We start from the raw sequence: 6,000 nt of genomic DNA, 5'->3' as shown, positions 1-6,000 counted from the left end.
GGGTATTGTACTAGTCAGTATAGAATTCTTCCCCTGCTTTTACTATATCTTCGAAATTGCTGATCATATTGCCCTGTTTATCTTTCAGTGCATACATCTTGGCTTGACCTATGCCAAGTGTTCTTATCAGTGATTTCATGCAGCGTCCATTTATACTGCTTCCTCAGTCTTTCTTACGTTATAATATCGAATATCCCTTGTTTTCTCCTTCTTGATCAGTTTTGACAATTCCGCGAATTCTATCTGATCTCTCGATTCGGACTGTGTCATTCTTTGTCGTTTCTTTATTAGGTCCTTTGCTACTTGGGAGAGCTTGCCTACTGGTTGCCTTGGTGCCACACCTCCCACTTCAATTGCTGCATCTGAAGCCAGACTAGTTACAGTTTCATTCATTAAATATATGTCATCTACATCTCGCTGTTCTAAGGCTGCATATCTGCCTGCAAGTAACAGCCTGAATTGGTCCGCTTTTATCATTACTGCGTCTGGGTTGGCCTGTTTCTTCTTGACCAATTTTACTTTTTCTCTCTTCAAATTCAGGTTAATCCTAAACCTCCATAACCTATGATCACTGCACTTTACCTTACCTAACACTTTTACATCTTGCACTATGCTGGGATCGGCAGAAAGTATGAAATCGGTTTCATTCCTTGTTTGACCATTAGGGCTTTTCCAGGTCCACTTTTTATTGCTGCACTTTCTAAAGAAGGTGTTCATTATTCGTAGCTTATTTCCTTTCCGCAAATTCTACCAACATATCTCCTCTAGTGTGTCTAGAGCCGACGCCGTAGTTGGTAATTGCTTGTTCAGCAGCCTGCTTTTCCCCCACTTTTGCATTAAAGTCACCGATTACTACAGTATAATGAGTTTGCACATTTCTCATGGCTAATTCGACGTCTTCATAAAACTGATCTACTTCATCATCATCATGACTGGATGTTGGAGCGTAGGCTTGTACCACCTTTAATCTATACCTCTTATTAAGTTTTATTACAACGACAGCTACCCTCTCATTAATGCTGTAGAATTCTTCAATGTAGAATTCGTCAGTCCGCGGGGGCCAGAAGCGTTGGCGCCAAAACGCGCACCGCTGACACTAATGCGCCATCGCCGCAGCCGGGAGCACGCCGTGGCAAATCAGGTGGTGCTGCGCTAAAATCCAAAGTGCTACGAGCGGGATCAATGCCCTTACTTCCTCGAGATGATACCAAGATTGTGATCAGGCCGCGAGGTGGACTCAATATCTCCAATATTGGCGCTGTTCCGTGGCTGACGCAATAATCGCCGCCGCTGGCATCAGTCAGGAAGATCTATACCAAGATACTCTATGCCCTAATGTACATCAAAATATTATGGTCGCCAGTACTCCCAAGCGCGAGAATGCGAACCGCTAAGTCCGGATGAGGCAGATACTCATCTCGGGCAAGGTATATGAGCTCAGTGGCTATGAGACGGCCCCGCACTCCACGTGCAAGGGGGTGATCCGCAACATCCCTCTTAAAGACGGCCCTGACGTCATCGATGCCAAGATTGTCAACACCAATAATTCACTTGCCTTAGCAGCGAAGAGAATAGCCCAAACCGGCACGGTCATCGTCGCGTTCGACGGGCATCATGTACCAAACTTTGTCAGATATGGACCGTTACTCATGCAGTGCTCGCTCTACCGCAAGCAAATCGACGTGTGCTATACGTGCGGCCGCCTCGGTCATCGCGCCGACGTGTGCCCCACTCCTGGTGACGCGATTTGCCCTGGCTGTTGTACCCCTAGTCCCGATGAGCAGCATAAGTGTACCCCCAAGTGTAAACTCTGTGGTGGCTAGCATCTCACGGCTAGTAAGGACTGTGCTCAAAGGTTCAAGATCCCATACATCGGGCGCCGTCATCTCCAGTCTATTCCGGGCCTCGGGCTCGGGAAGAGGGCCTACTACTTCGTCCGATCCTTCCTTAGCCAGAGAACTGCCAAGCTCAAGATCAAAGGATACCTCTCGCAAGAGATCACCCTCGGTTCACCCGACACGCCTCAGGGCTCAGTCATCTCGCCAACATCATTCAACATCGCAATGTTCGGGCTTTCCAAGTAGCTCGCGAAGATTCAAGGAATCAACCATACCATCTAAGCAGATGACATCACCATCTGGTGCGTCAGCAGGAGCGACGGCCAAGTTGAAGCCACCATGCAGAGCTCCATCGACGCGAGCGAGCGCTACCTCCACTCAAGTGGGCTCAGATGTTCTACATCCTAATCTGAACTACTCTACAAGAGAAGACCGAGAGGCGGCGGCCATCGTGATTGGAAACCGGCGTCCGAAAGCGAAATGCAGCTTTTCACGGGTGGCGGGTCCCCAGTGCCCAGAGTGCACTCGCTCCGAATATTGGGGATGTATATCGAGTCTAACAGGGCCAATAGAACCGCACTCAGAAATATCACCGCCAAAACGGAGAGAGCTCTCGGCCTCATCCGGAGGATCGCCAACAGGCACCGGGGAATCAAGGAAGACACTGTCATCCGCATCATACATGCTTTTGTTCTCTGCCACCTTTCATACTCGGCGGCCATGAATAATTGGCAAATTGCAGAGAGGAACAAGCTCAATTCCCTGATCAGAAAGGTCTTTAAGCTCGCCCTCGGCTTACCTGTAAGCGTTCACACCGAAAACCTGTTCAAGCTCGTAGTCCGCAAGAGGCTCGAAGAAATAATCGAGTCACAAGAGTGCTCACAGCTGCTCAGGTTATCCGGCAACCCGGTGAACCGCAAGATACTCGACGAGATGGGCCTGCAGACAGAGTGCCAGCACGTCTTGTACATAGGCGACGTAGCCTTCGGTGAACGTCTGAACTCGTGATGCCTACTCTCTCTTGGCGACGACCTTCCGACCCAGTGGTTTTCCGAAAGGTCTCATAGCTTCTGTTTGCAGGTATCCCAGACACGGAGCTTTTCTTCGTGGTCTTCATAGTAAATCTATGTGCGAGGCAGCCAGAGTGTTATGCGAGGTAGCACAGAGCGCTATGGGGATACATTAGGCACGAGGTGCTCCGGGGTATGTGGAAAAGTATAATGGTTCCAGGACTTACTTTTGGAAATGCAGTTGTTTGCTTGAAATCAAGGGTACAAGCAGGACTCAATGGGAACCAAAGGTCAGTGGGACGCCTCGCACTGGGCGCTCACGGGAAGACTACAAATGAAGCTGTGCAGGGTGATATGGGCTGGACTAGTATTGAAGTAAGGGAAGCTCACAGTAAAATTGATTATGAAGAACGACTGAGGAATATGGAAGAAAGTAAATGGGCTGGGACAGTGTTGGGGTATCTGTACAGGAAAAACATTGATTCACAGTGGAGGAAAAGAACTAGGAAGCTTACCAGCAAGTATGCGGCCTGTAGGGTGAGCAACACAGCAACAAAGAACGTCAAGCGGAAAGTCAGAGAAGCTGAGATAATCTCATGTGTGGCGGCAATGGAAAAGAATTATGGGGTTTTACGTGCCAAAACCACTTTCTGATTATGAGGAACGCCGTAGTGGAGGACTCTGGAAATTTCAACCACCTGGGGATCTTTAACGTGCACCTAAATCTAAGTACACGGGTGTTTTCGCATTTTCGCCTCCATCAAAATGCGGCCGCCATGGCCGGGACGCAATGGAAAAGAAACCTGCCATGAGTAACTACTTAAGAGGAAAAAACGAAATCAGGAAAGAAACAATTTATGATAACTCAAAGGGAAGCTCATTGCTTTTCGAAGCGAGATCAGGATGCCTTAGAAAACGCACCTATAAAGCGAGATATAAGAAGGAAGAAGGAGCATGTGCTTGCTGCGTTAAAGCTAGGGAAACGATGGAAGCATGTTTTATTAGAATGTGAAGGCCGCCATTGGAATCTGAACCTGGCAACGTTTAACGTTAGAACGTTATCTAGTGAGGCGAGTCTAGCAGTGTTATTGGAGGAATTACAGGGTAGTAAATGGGATATAATAGGGCTCAGTGAGGTTAGGAGGACAAAAGAAGCATATACAGTGCTAAAAAGCGGGCACGTACTGTGCTACTGGGGCTTAGCGGAGAGACGAGAACTAGGAGTCGGATTCCTGATTAATAAGGATATAGCTGGTAACATACAGGAATTCTATAGCATTAACGAGAGGGTGGCAGGTCTTGTTGTGAAACTTAATAAGAGGTACAAATTGAAGGTAGTACAGGTCTACGCCCCTAGATACAGTCATGATGACCAGGAAGTCGAAAGCTTTTATGAAGACGTGGAATCGGCGATGGGCAAAGTCAAAACAAAATACACTATACTGATGGGCGACTTCAATGCCAGGGTAGGCAAGAAGCAGGCTGGAGAAAAGTCAGTGGGGGAATATGGCATAGGCTCTAGGAATAGCAGGGGAGAGTTATTAGTAGAGTTTCCAGAACAGAATAATATGCGGATAATGAATACCTTTTTCCGCAAGCGGGCTAACCGAAAGTGGACGTGGAGGAGCCCAAATGGTGAGACTAGAAATGAAATCGACTTCATACTCTGCGCGAACCCTGGCATCATACAAGATGTAGACGTGCTCGGCAAGGTGCGCTGCAGTGACCATAGGATGGTAAGAACTCGAATTAGCCTAGACTTGAGGAGGGAACGGAAGAAACTGGTACATAAGAAGCCAATCAATGAGTTAGCGGTAAGAGGGAAACTAGAGGAATTCGGGATCAAGCTACAGAACAGGTATTCGGCTTTAACTCAGGAAGAGGACCTTAGTGTTGAAGCAATGAACGACAATCTTATGGGCATCATTAAGGAGTGCGCAATAGAAGTCGGTGGTAACTCCGTTAGACAGGAGACCAGTAAGCTATCGTAGGAGACGAAAGATCTGATCAAGAAACGCCAATGTATGAAAGCCTCTAACCCTACAGCTAGTATAGAACTGGCTGAACTTTCTAAGTTAATCAACAAGCGTAAGACAGCTGACATAAGGAACTATAATATGGATAGAATTGAACATGCTCTCAGGAACGGAGGAAGCCTAAAAACAGTGAAGAAGAAACTAGGAATAGGCAAGAATCAGATGTATGCGTTAAGAGACAAAGCCGGCGGTATCGTTACTAATATGGATGAGATAGTTCAAGTGGCTGAGGAGTTCTATAGAGATCTATACAGTACCAGTAGCACACACGACGATAATGTGAGAGAGAATAGTCTAGAGGAACTTGAAATCCCACAAGTAACGCCGGAAGAAGTAAAGAACGCCTTGGGAGCTATGCAAAGGGGGAAGGCAGCTGGGGAGGATCAGGTAACAGCAGATTTGTTGAAGGATGGTGGGAACATTGTCCTAGAAAGACTGGCCACCCTATATACACAACGCCTAATGAGCTCGAGCATACGGGAATCTTGGAAGAACGCTAACATAATCCTAATCCATAAGAAAGGAGACGGCAAAGACTTGAAAAATTATAGACCGATCAGCTTACTGTCCGTTGCCTACAAAGTATTTACTAAGGTAATCGCAAATGGAATCAGGAACACCTTACACTTCTGTCAACCAAAGGACCAGGCAGGATTCCGTAAAGGCTACTCAATAATAGACCATATTCACACTATCAATCAGGTCATAGAGAAATGTGCGGAATATAACCAACCCTTATATATAGCTTTCATTGATTACGAAAAAGCGTTTGATTCAGTCGAAACCTCAGCAGTCGTGGAGGCATTACGGAATCAGGGTGTAGATGAGCCATATGTAAAAATACTGGAAGATATCTATAGCGGCTCCACAGCCACCGTAGTCCTCCGTAAAGAAATCAACAAAATCCCAATAAAGAAAGGCGTCAGACAGGGAGATACGATCTCTCCAATGCTATTCACAGCATGTTTACAGGAGGTATTCAGAGACCTGGAATGGGAAGAATTGGGGATAAAAGTTGATGGAGAATACCTTAGCAACTTGCGATTCGCTGATGATATTGTCTTGCTTAGTAACTCAGGAGACCAATTGCAATGCATGCTCACTGACCTGGAGAGG

This window comes from Dermacentor andersoni, chromosome 1 (assembly GCF_023375885.2).
Source record: "Dermacentor andersoni chromosome 1, qqDerAnde1_hic_scaffold, whole genome shotgun sequence".
Taxonomy (NCBI): Eukaryota; Metazoa; Arthropoda; class Arachnida; order Ixodida; family Ixodidae; genus Dermacentor; species Dermacentor andersoni.
The sequence above is the reverse complement of the archived record's forward strand: the minus strand, read 5'-3'. Positions refer to the sequence as shown.